The following is a 13,562-nucleotide window of genomic DNA, read 5'->3' as shown; positions in this document are numbered from 1 at the left end:
TTCTACAAGAGAGAGAAAATCAATCTGAGAGGTTACTGTCAACAGTGATGTTAAAACGCCATGGAGGGTGAAAAATAACAAATAATGCTGAGTACAATGTTCCTCCTCAGATGTCCTGATGGGCCTCAAGAATACACAGCACTCACCCTTCTAATCAAGGATGAGCAGATCGTAGGGCAGTAAATAATATCCAGGAAAGGCATTTTCCCCCTTGATTTTCTTAGTTATATTGATACAAATAATCATACACTCAATGTAGAAAAACAGAAAATACAGATATTAAAAAGAGTTAACCAACCAACATTCTAGTACCCAGAGAAGATGACTGTAAATATTTTGGTGTATATCCATTGCTATAGATTGAATGTTTATGTCTCAAACAGAAACTCCCCTGTTGAAATCCTAACCTCCAATGTCATGGTATTTGGAGGCAGGGCCTTTGGCAGGTGATTAGGTCACGAGGGCAAAGCCCTCATGAATGAGATTAGTGCCCTTACAAAAGAAACCTCAGGGAGCTCCCTCTTCCCTTCCGCCATGTAAGGAGACAGTATGAATCAGGAAGTGGGTCCTTAGCAGACACCAAATGTGCCCATGCCTTGATCTTGGTCTTCCCAGCCTCCAGAACTATGAGAAAAAAAATTCTGTTGCTTATAAGCCACCTTGTCTGTGGTATTCTATTATAGCAGCCCAAACGAACTAAGACATCATCAAAACTTTTTCACATATCTGTGTGTGGTTATTTTTAATGGAATTAAATCTAAATTTAATATTTTGTGACCTACTTTTTCCCCTTAATGTATCATGAATATCTTTATACACACACACACATGCACGCACATCATCAGCTTATTATTTTTAATGGTTAAATAATATTCTACTCTCAAGATGGACTGTAATTCATCTATTCAATCCTGGATATCACTGGACATTTAGGCTGCTTGCAGTTTTTCACTTTTAAAAGAAGACCCTAATGAATATCCCTGTACATATATTTGCATACTTGTCTGTTACTTACTTAAGGATAAAGTCCTTAGAATGACATTACTAGGTATCTTTCCCTTTTTTAAGCATTTGCTAAATATTTCCAAACTATACGCCAGGATTTGTACCGATTTACACTTTTAGCAACAGTGCCTGAGTCTTTTTTCCTAGATGCACGAGAGGCACCTTTTAAAATCCTGTGTATCATCTTTGCCCTTGAACTCCCAACCAGGACACACTCCTTTCCTGACTGCAGCTTACAGAAAGAGCTCTGTACCACTCGTGTGCACCAGACAAAGAAAGATGGGCAGGCAGCCATAAACTGGAGGAACAGCTGAGATGGGCTGTCAGGACATAGCAAAATTTTGCTCAACAGAAAGAAAGAAAAGAGTGAGGTGTCAGCCTCAGAGATATGTGGCTTGGTTCCCTCTTCCCTTCCTTTTGGGGTTAAAAGCAGCAATACTTTCTGTTTACACAGCAAGGTTTCAGCTTTCAACCCATTTCCAGATTCAAGTATAACTGAAATCTGTGCGCTTTGACACAGATGATTGTGGCAAGTCCTCCCCACTACCTGATTTGGTGCAGGTGTGATTATCCACCTCACTATGGATCAGGACACTTGCCTAAGTGGCAGGGTAGAGTGTTGAACCTCTGGTCCCCAGTCTAGAGCTCCCTTTAAATATTTCCCTCTTTTGCTTAATATTTAAGAGATTGGAATAAATACATATTAACCCCAGGACCTGTGGCAGAAATTGCCTTTTTGACATAATTCCTGCTATCAACTTTTGCTGTGCTTTGATTTTCTCCTAAAGAAGGGTGAAGCACCAATAAAGAAAAACTGAAATCTGGTCCCAGCTATTCTGCAGATGCGATGAAATGAGCTGCATTAATGGAACTTATTTATTGTGTGAGTGACTCTCTGGGGTCATGGTTACTGACTCGTGAGGAGGTACCAATGTTTGGACAGTGCTCTAAGGGGCCCTGTCATGGTCAATTTTATCTGTCAACTTAGCTAGGTCATGGTACTCAGATATTTGGTCAAACATAACTCTACATAATTCTGTGAAAGTATTTTTTGATGAGCTTAACATTTAAATCAGCAGACTTTGAGTAAAGCAAATTACCCTCCATAATGTGGGCAGGCTTCATCCAATTAGTTGAAGGCCTTAATAGAAAAAGCTGATTTCCCCTTAAGAAGAGGAAGTTCTGCCTCCAGACTGCCTGTGGACTTGAACTGCAGCGTCGGCCCTTCCCTGGGCCTCTAGGCTGCTGGCCTGCCCTGCAGATTGTGAACTTGCCAGCATCCACGATGTGTGCACCAATTCCTTAAAATAAATTCCAACCCCCCAGCCCCTGCTCTCTCTCTCTCTAATACATAGAGATTTTAGATATATATTATATATAATTATAGCTATATGTAATAGAGATAACATATAACATTATATATATAATATTACATTATATATATATATATATATATATATAAAATCTCCTGCTGATTCTGTTTCTCTAGAGAACCCTAATACAGGTCCATTGCCAACTTGTGACCTAACTTTCTGGTCAGGGTTTCTACCTACTCTAGTGTCCCTTTCAAATCCAAGAAGCAGGCACAGGTGAACTCCATTCTTTCCCACTTTTCAAAGACATGTTCAAAGACGAATGAGGATGATAGTAATGGTAATGTCACAGAAGCTGTGCCAACACTAGGCACAGGGGACTTGAACTGCAGTCCACTGTGCAGTCCTAGTCACAACCCAACACTAGGAGGCTGGCCCTGGCATCCCCACTGACAGAGAGGAAGCTAAGGCCTGGCGAAGCTGAGCCACCTGCTTCCATCCTTGTAAATGTGACGCCAGTGAAATAATATATAACGAGTAATGAATAAGCAGCTGGAGCGGCAGCTCCAGTCAGGGGATCCAGGCTCCCCTGACTTGCCTGACTCTCAAGTTCAGACTTTTTTTTTTTTTTTTGCGGTATGCGGGCCTCTCACCGCTGTGGCCTCTCCCGTTGTGGAGCACAGGCTCCGGACGCGCAGGCTCAGCGGCCATGACTCACGGGCCCAGCCGCTCCACGGCACGTGGGATCTTCCCGGACCGGGGCACGAACCTGTGTCCCCTGCATCGGCAGGCAGACTCAACCACTGCACCACCGGGGAAGCCCCTCAAGTTCAGACTTTTGATCTCGAGGCCATTCTGCTGTGTTAAAAGTGGTTGGGCATTTGAAAAAATATTCAGCCTCAACTGGGCACGACCAGGGCTCTAAATTCTCTTCCCTTCTGAGCAAGTGAAAACTGCCCAGAGACCGTTTCAGGTTCTGAACACACAAAATGAGGTTCAGGCAGGAAAGAGAGTCTTCCCCTGAGCCAGGGCGTCAGAGCTGTGAGTGTCTCCAGGTAGAGAAGGATTCTGATGCTCAACATCTGCCACCGATCGTCTCCGTAGCTCCGTCTTCATCTCCAGCTCTGATCTCTCTCTCTCTGAGGCCATCGCATGCAGAGCTGGGCTCCGGCCCTGCTGAACTCGCCCTGGCTCAACTCTTCCCAGGCTCCCAGTGTCCCCATGTGGGCTGCCTTGTGGCCAGGTAGCCCTTGGCTGCAAATATCTCCAGCACACTCCCCAGACCTGCTGCTCTCTTTCCCTCCTCACTGCCACATTCTCCTTGCTTCATCCTCTTCCTCTGCAGGCGGAAAGATCTGGAGGCAGGAGCCAAGGGGAGGAGAAGAGGAGGAAGAGGACCAAGGCTAGTCCTTTCCTCTCTTCTTCCCTTGCAAATCCAGACACAGTCAAAACATAATAAGCATCTTTCAGCCACGTGAATAGACGCTGCAGTAACTGTCAAAAGAAAACATCAAGGTGTTTGAACACTCAAGGGGATAGAGCTGTAAGAAAGCCCCGTCCACCGCTGTTCCGAGTCATAGATGGGAAAATGACAATATGACAAGAGGGACCGCGTTCCTATTTAGTTCGAGGCAGATTACAATGTGAAAAACACCATTTGCCTTTCACTGATGACACTTTAAGCGTTATGGAAGCATGCTGACCCAGAAAATAGTCAATGTTTTACAGTATTCTTTCCTATTTTCCTAGGAAAGATGTACAGAGTCATTCTGCCTCTTTATTTCTCCCGTTTTCTCCCTCTCCTCACCCTCCGCAATGCCAGAAGCAGCTGCTGTTGCCTTGGCAACATTACAGAAGAAACTTGTTGCTTTTAGACCATCTGTACCCAACCTGGGCTATGTCGAGGTGGTCTGTTTCCTTTTCCTGTTCATCACCTACCAAAAGCCAGACTTCATAATTCAGATGCTGACTTCCTCAACAGTTATGTGAGGGCTAACTTCTCACACCCATCTCAGAGTTAGAAGGGCTGGCCTATTCCTTTGAACTCAGGTCTTTCCCAAAGGACCCTTAATAAAATATATGCTTGTTACTAGGGAGATGGGACCCATCAACACACTACAATGGCATTAGTCAGTGTTCTTGCAGAAAACAGAATCTCAATGGACAGCACAGGGCCACCACATGTAACTAATATGCTTTTTTTCCCCTCACTATAGACATATTTTTAGTAATTTATCGATTTGTCCTTATTCCAAGAGAGACAGTGATTATAAAAATATTTGCATCTTAAAACAGATTTGAAAAATACAATATTCCAGAATTACCAATAATCCTGCTACCCACACACATTGTTACTATTTTTGAACATTTTTTTCTCTTGTGCTATATGTTTCTTCAAAACATAAGATGGATTTGTTTTATAAATACAATTTTATATTCTGATTTTCCTAACTTAATATACATTGGGCATTTTTGCATATTCTAAAAACCGTTTGAAACATGATGTCTTTCTCTCTCGCTCCTTTTCCCCATCCCTCTCTCTCTAAGCACTGTTTTATCTATTTATTAAAGAACCTGGTCATTTTTCCTGTAGAGTTTCCTGTGCCCTGGATTTTGCTAATTGGATCTCCATGTTGTCATTTATCATGTACCTCTGTCCCCTGTATTTCCGGAAAATCAGGAGAAAATCAGTAGCTACATCTCAAAGATGGATCAGATTCATGTTGTTACTTTGGTAAGAATGCTCTGTTGTGACTTCCCAGGAGGTACCCAATACCTGGTTGTCTTTCTGTGATGTCAGCAGCCAATGATGATCACCGCCCAGATCCATTACTTCATTAGGAATTTCAAAAAGGTGAATATTCTCATTTTACCATTATTTCTTCATTCGTTAACTGCTATAAAGAGAAACTTCTCCTCACTGACTATTTAATTACACTGAGGTACAGCTCATCGAAGAAAGGCAGGATAAATACCTTATTTATTCCCTTTATTTGCCAGTTATCAAGATAATGAATTAAGTGCCAAGCACCATGCAAAGGGAACTAATTCGTTTTTCTGGTGTCATTAGGAACGTGTGGATTTAAACATATTTGATGTGTTTCAGTCCCTTGCAGTTACTGTTCTTAATCATGCTCCAACCGTCCCATCTTCAGGCTGTGGGAGCCTCTTCACGTTGTTTTCTGAATCCTGACAAAGATCCTCGCATTTTTTTTCTAGTACTTTAAAAAAAAATCGCATCCTTACTTTCTGTTGTTATGGGATGTTCCAGGCTCATCTTAAACATTTTCTGCTCCAGATCTAGAACTAGCCATTTCTTTAAAGAGATCTAGTTTGTTTGCTTTTTTTTTTTTTTTTTTTTTTTGCGTTACGCGGGCCTCTCACTGTTGTGGCCTCTCCCATTGCGGAGCACAGGCTCCGGACGCGCAGGCTCAGCGGCCATGACTCACGGGCCCAGCCGCTCCGCGGCACGTCGGATCCTCCCAGACCGGGGCACGAACCCATGTCCCCTGCATCGGCAGGCGGACTCTCAACCACTGCGCCACCAGGGAAGCCCTGTTTGCTTTTAAGTGGGAAATTTTATATAGAATCTGGGTTTCAAGGTATTCATTTTCGAGGTCTTTTCTGTGGACAGAATTAAGAAACTTTGCTTTCGCTTTCCCCCGTCCCTCCTGGTCCTCCTCCTCTCCTTCTGCCCTTACTGCTCTTTAGCATAAAATACGCCGTTGCAATGATCGCCATTTGAATTCAAGGTTACAGTATTTTTTCTAACCTCATCAATCTTACACCTGTGGCTCCTTTCCCTTACATCAATGACACCAACATAATGACTCCTTTGCTTCATTAACAATACACACACATCAAATTACCGCACAACTAATGGTTCAAAGCAACAATAAACACTAATTATGTCACAGTTTCTATGGATCAGCAAATCAGAAGCAGCTTAGCTGCACGGTCTGGGTCTGAGTCTCTCATGAGATTGCAGACAAGATGTTAGCCAGGGCCACAGTCATATGAAGGTACGAATGGGGCTGGGAGATCTGCTTCCAAGGGTACCTACTGACATGGCTACCAAGTTGATGCTGGGTGTTGAAAGAAGACTTCAGTGGGTCTCAGAGGGCTGCTGGAGGGTCCAGATGGCATGATCTCTGGCTTCCCCCAAAGTGAGCTATTCAAAATGCAAGGTGTAAATGGCAAGGCCTTTGGTAATCTAGCCTCAAAAATCACACAGTGTCATGTCTACCACATTCTATTGTGATAGTGAATCACTGTGTATGGCTCATATTCAAAGGGAGAAGAATTAGTCTCTACCCACTGAAAGGGGAATGTCAAAGAATTTGCAGGCATATTTCTTTTCACTCTCTGGCTGCAACTTAATTTACATTCTAAATGTAAAATATACTCACCCCTACCAAAGACTCCCCCAAAGTCTTATTCTCTTACAGCATCAGCTTGAAGTCCATGATCTTGGTACTAAATCAGGTACAAGTGCAGAGGAGACTCCTCAGGTGTCCTAGAGAACAGCTCCTCGAGTACAGTTCCTCACAATCTGGAGACCTATGATCTAAAAAGAAAAGTTAATTGCCACCTACACACACACACACACACATGCAACATCCAATGGTAGGGTAAGCACAGGATAACTACCATGGACCATCACCCCACCACCACTACCGTCATTCAAAATAATGGAAAACAGGAGACACACAGAAGCAAAAGATAGGAAAATCCATCAGGGCAAATGTTGAAAGTTCCTTGTTTAGGACTCCAGGTCTGAAAATGAGTCTCCATAGCTTTAAGCTCCAGCCTCTGAGCTCTTGTTTCCACCCTGTAGGTCATCCTCTCTTTTTCATAAAAGGTAGCCCATGTTTTCTACTGAAGAGTATTCTCAGCTTACTTCCTACCAGTAGAAGCTTCAGGGTCCAAAGGCCTCTTATCATTTTATACTAATTCTGCCCCTTTCAATCCAATCCATGTGGTACTTCTGCTAGTTTACTTCTCTTAAAAACTTTATGGATCTCCTATGATTCTGGTTGTAGCCCACTCAGACAAAACCACATTCACAAACTCTTCCAAAATAAGCCCTTCTTGACCTTGGGCTTCTATTCACAGTCTTTTCGAGGCCCTTTAGGCTTTCATTAATACTCTCAGCTTCTGTCCACTGCCCAATTCCAAAGCCGCTCATAAATTTTAGGGTTTTGTCATGGCAGCACCCCAGTCCTGGAACAAATTCTGTATTCGCTATCTATTTCTACATGACAAATTATCCCAAAACTTAGTGGCTTAAAGTAACACTAAACAACTATTATGTCACCGTTTCTGTGAGTTAGGAATTTGAGAGCAGCTCAGTTAGGTAGTTCTGGTGGGGAGTTTCTTATAGGTTGCAGTAAAGAATTTGACCAGAGTTGCAGTTATCTGAAGGCTTGACCAAGGGTGAAGGATCTGCTGCCTAAGTATCTCATCTGCACGGTTAGCAAGTTGGTACTGGCTGTTAGCATGAGACATTAGTTCCTTTCCATATAGGCCTCCCCAGAGGGCTAGTTGAATGTCTTCATGGCATGAAATCCAGCCCCAGAGCAAGTGATCCAAGAGAACAATGGGGAAACTGCAATTCCTTTGATGATCTAGCTTCAAAAATCACACATCATCATTTCCACACTTCATCAGAAGTAAGTCATCAAGTCTGGTTCACATTCAAGGGGAGAGAGATTAGGCTCCACTTTCTGAAGGTGGTGATATATTTTTAAACCACTACAGACACTACCACCAGCAATACATTTGCTAAAGGTAGTTAAATTTTTTGAACTTCTTTCTGTCTTTGGAATACATTTTACTAAGGATTTATAGTCGTCTTACTGTGTTCCAAAGTAACTTAAAATTGACTTTTCTGTGTGCATATGCCACCAACTTGTCAAATAGTTGATTTGTTTTATTTTGGTTTTGACTTTTGAAGATTTCTTTTTTATTTTTGTTTCATAATTTTATAAAATAATTTCAAGGTTTTGAAGTCCAACTACAGAACAAGATATATTCAGAGAAGTCTAGCTTTATTTTTGCCTCCTCTACCCTCTTCCCTTCTCACCCCTATAAGTAACTTTGTTGTTAGTTTTTTTGTTGTTGTTTTTTTTTTGTGGTACGCGGGCCTCTCACTGTTGTGGCCTCTCCCGTTGCGGAGCGCCATGGCTCAGCGGCCATGGCTCAGCGGCCATGGCTCACTGGCCCAGACGCTCTGTGGCACGTGGGATCTTCCCGGACTGGGGCACAAACCCGTGTCCCCTGCATCGGCAGGCGGACTCTCAACCACTGCGTCACCAAGGAAGCCCTATTGTTAGTTTTTAATTCATTCTTCCATTTTTAAAACATAAATAACAAATAAATAGATATCCCCCATTCTAAGATAAATATTTTCACGTTATGCACAAAATTCTTCACATTACTTTTTTTTAATCTACCAAGATAACCTGAATTCATTGCTTAGCAGTATTTGGAGATAACTGTCATTTCTTTTTATGGTTAATTGTCACCATTTTATAAATGTATATAGTTTATTCAACCAGTCCCCTATGGAGGGATAATGTGGAGGTTCCTAGTCTTGTACTATTACAAATAGTGCCACAGTGAATAGCTTTATGCATACGTCTTTCTATACTTTTTCCAGAAACCTATTTTTATAGCTATAATTTATTCCATGCTGTGGCTAGATGTACCTTAAATTACTTAGGTCTACTTAAATAATTTTGGACACATAGGTTCTTTCTATTATTTCCAGTAGTATAAGTGATACAACAATGAACATCCTCATACTTAAATATTTGTTGACATTTCTGTTTATATCATAAGAACAGATTTCTAGATATTTAGTTGGTAGGTCAAAGTTTATGAACCTTCTTAAGCAGTTAATGCATATTGTCAAATTGTTTTCAAGAAAAGGGTACAACAAGTACACATTCTCAGAGGCAGTAAATCTCAGTATCTGGCACTGCAGAAATCTGGGGTCAAATCCTACCTTTACCATTTACTAGTTATGTAACCGTGGACAAGTTAATATTCCTGAGCCACAGCTTTCTTGTCTGGAAACGAGAAGAATATCTGATGGGGTTATTGTGAAAAGGAAAATAAGATATTTGACTGTAGATATACTTGACTACAAAGGCCAACTATTTAGCATAGTGCCTGATATCTACAAAGCATTTAAATGTTTATTATTATTCACATCACCAGCAGAGTACAATGTCCTTCTCAATGAAGATTCATCAGCCCTGGTTATTATTGTTTAAAAATAAAAAGTGCCAATTTGACACATAAAAGATGCCATCTTGTTTTTTTTTGTCTTTGTTTTTGTTTTTTGTGGTACGCAGGTCTCTCACTGTTGTGGCCTCTCCCGTTGCGGAGCACAGGCTCCAGACGCACAGGCTCAGCAGCCATGGCTCACGGGCCCAGCCGCTCCACGGCATGTGGTATCTTCCCGGACCGGGGCACGAACCCGTGTCCCCTGCATCGGCAGGCGGACTCTCAACCACTGTGCCACCAGGGAAGCCCAAAGATGCCATCTTGTTTAAATGCATTTCTTTGATTTCTAGTTCTATTGACCATCTATCATTCATTTATGAATTTTTAAATTTCTTCTTCTGTGTATTGTTTATATCCTCTGTCTATCTTGTTTTATATAATTTTAGTTCTTTAAAATGATATACAAGAGTTCTTTATTAGGAATACAAATCTTTTGCTGTTATAATTGCTGCAAGTATATCCCTCAATATTTTGGTTTTTTTCAATGTCAGTTGTCAGACATTATTTTGACATAGAGTTTAACATTTTATGTAACCAAGTATTTGCCTTTGTGATTACTTCAATAAACTTTTAAAATCTTTATGAATACTTCACTACTTCAAAGTTCAATTATATGCTCATCCACATGTTATTTCAGTATAATTGGGGCATATACCTTACATACAGAAAAGGGCATTGATCATAAGTTCACAGCCTAAAGAATTTCCACCCAACAGATATATCCATTGTATTGTTTTCTAGGGCTGCCATAACAAAGTACCACAAACTGGGTGGCTTAAACAGCATAAATCTATTGTCTTGACAGTGCTGGAGACATCTTAGAAGTCTGATGTCAAAGTGTCAGCAGGGTTGGTTCCTCCTGGAGGCTATGAGGGAGAATCTGTTCCATGCCTCTCCCTTGGCTTCTGGTGGTTTGCTGGTCATCTCTGGTGTTCCTGAGCTTATAGATGTACTGTCCCAATCTCTGTCTTCACGTTCATGTGGCATCCTCCCTGTGTGTATATCTCTATATCAAAATTCTCCCTTTTTATATATGAGCACTAGTCATATTGGATTAAAGCCCACACGAGTGACCTCATGTTAACTTGATGACCTTTGTAATGACCCTATTTCCAAATAAGGTCACATTCTGAGGCACTGGGGATTAGGGCTTCAGCATATCTGTTTTTAGGAAAACAATTCAATCCACAATGTTCATGAAACTAGAACACAGATCAAGAAACAGAATCTACCTAGCTTTCTAAAACCTACCTCATGTCCCCTTCAGTCGTAACCCCTTGCCAAGGTTACCACTCTTCTGATCTCCTGCACTGTGGATAACCTATTCTATGTTCTTGAACTTCATATAAATGGAATCACACAACATGTATTCTTTTGCATCTGGCCTCTCTACCTCAAAACTGTATCTGTGAGATCCATCCATGTTATTGCATTGTTGCACGTAGCAGTAGTTTATTCTATTTTTTTATGTAGTATTTAACAAAGGAAGGAAAAAAGTAATGCAATTTATCCATTTTATTTTTGATAGATACTTAGGTTGTTTCCAGTTTTTACCTATTGTGACTACAGTTGCTATGAAACTATATTATGAATACATTGCAAGGAAAATCCTAGTACCAGTCTTTTGCTAAGCACACGCTCACACCTCTGTTGGGTATATGGAGTGGGCTTTCTGGGTCATAGGGTTCCCATATGTTTGGCTTTACTAGATGCTTCCAAGCAGCTTTCCAAAGTGGTTTCCAGCAGTGCATGAGAATTTTGGTTGTTCCATATGCTCACCAGAACTTTGGGTTGACTTGGACAAAAATTTTTTTGATGAGAAGATGATGATAATGATGATAATAGCTTCTCATTAAAGTTATTATGAAAACCAGTCACTGAGCTGGTTATTTTACTTATATTATCTCACTTCATCTTTAAACTACTTTACAAGGGAGTCATTAGCTTAATTTTAACAGACAAACAAAACTAAGTGTCAGTAAGATTACATAATTTACCCAAAGTAACAGTAAGTAGCAATGTAGGCTTTCAATCCAAATTTGTCTAATTACCAATCTCTGAGACTTTCTGGTCCAGATAAAATGTAAATCTGGTTGCTTTGGAGGTGAACGGGAAGACTTGGGCATCGTAGTGCAGCATGAGAGGATTGGTGTGGCTACCGCAGAGGGGCCAACTTAGTGGCAAGAGGTGAACACAGCTCTAAATCTCTACACGAAGGCTAGTTTGTGCCACCCTGTTTTGGGGACATTAACCATGAGCATTTGTTAACAGGGTTAGCTTCAGACATTTCCTGATGGATGATTATTTTGAGGACTGATTCCGAGAACAGATGGGTATGCTTAATATTCAAAAGTAGAGTGATGTAAACCAGTTTTGGGGTAGAGAGTAGGGCAAAAAGGTCAGGTCTGGGATTAAGGAAAAGCATCCATAATAGCAGGTCTGTGGCACTGTTCTCACCACTGATGTCAATATGCACTCCTTAGCCCTTCAGCCCTCACTCCCAGACCCAGTGTTCAGGTAATAACAGGATCATCCACCCTTAAGAACATAGCAAGAGTCAAGTCTGCTCTTATCATGTCCTCTGCTTTTGTGACCCTGGATGGTAGGGTGAATATTCATGGGGAAAAATATTTCGTGGAACAGGAAGGAAAAACATTCTGAAGATAATCACTCTTCCACAAAAGACACTCAGTAGACTCAAGTACTGAAAGGCTGTTTTGAATCAGGCACTGTGCTGGGTTCTTCCAGATACATCATCTTAGTCTTCACAATAACCTTGAGAGGGAAATAATTTGCTATTATCCCCATGTTACAGGCGTGGGAACTGAGCCTAAGTGAGGTTTTAAGAAACCTGTCTGAGGTTACCCAGAGGTAGAAACAAACAGCATAATAGTTCCATTCTAACAAAGGATGTAGAAAGAGGAAGTTCGGACCTTCTGAATTATGAACTAGGGGAGTATGGTCACTTTTATTTATCTCTTTTAAAGAAGGCAATAAAAGAATACTGAACGAACACTCTATAAATAAATCACAGCAAGATCCTTTTTGACCCACCTCTCAGAGAAATGGAAATAAAAACAAAAATAAACACATGGGACCTAATGAAACTTCAAAGCTTTTGCACAGCAAAGGGAACCATAAACAAGACCAAAAGACAGCCCTCAGAATGGAAGAAAATATTTGCAAATGAATCAACTGACAAAGGATTAATCTCCAAACTTTACAAGCAGCTCATGCAGGTCAATAACAAAAAAACAAACAACCCAATCCAAAAATGGGCCAAACACCTAAACAGACATTTCTCCAAAGAAGATATAGAGACTGCCAACAAACACATGAAAGAATGTTCAACATCATTAATCATTAGAGAAATGCAAATCAAAACTACAATGAGATATCATCTCACACCAGTCAGAATGGCCATCATCAAAAAATCTAGAAACAATAAATGCTGGACAGGGTGTGGAGAAAAGGGAACGCTCTTGCACTGCTGGTGGGAATGTGAATTGGTACAGCCACTATGGAGAACAGTATGGAGGTTCCTTAAAAAACTAAAAATAGAACTACCATACGACCCAGCAATCCCACTACTGGGCATATGCCCAGAGAAAACCATAATTCAAAAAGAGTCATGTACCAAAATGTTCATTGCAGCCCTATTTACAATAGCCAGGAGATGGAAACAACCTAAGTGTCCATCATCGGATGAATGGATAAAGAAGATGTGGCACATATATACAATGGAATATTACTCAGCCATAAAAAGAAACGAAATTGAGCTATTTGTAATGAGGTGGATGGACCTAGAGTCTGTCATACAGAGTGAAGTAGGTCATAAAGAGAAAAACAAATACCGTATGCTAACACATACATTTGGAATCTAAGGGAAAAAAATGTCATGAAGAACCTAGGGGTAAGACAGGAATAAAGACACAGACCTACTAGAGAATG

This window comes from Hyperoodon ampullatus (genome assembly GCF_949752795.1).
Source record: "Hyperoodon ampullatus genome assembly, chromosome: 16".
NCBI classification, from domain to species: Eukaryota; Metazoa; Chordata; class Mammalia; order Artiodactyla; family Ziphiidae; genus Hyperoodon; species Hyperoodon ampullatus.
The sequence above is the reverse complement of the archived record's forward strand: the minus strand, read 5'-3'. Positions refer to the sequence as shown.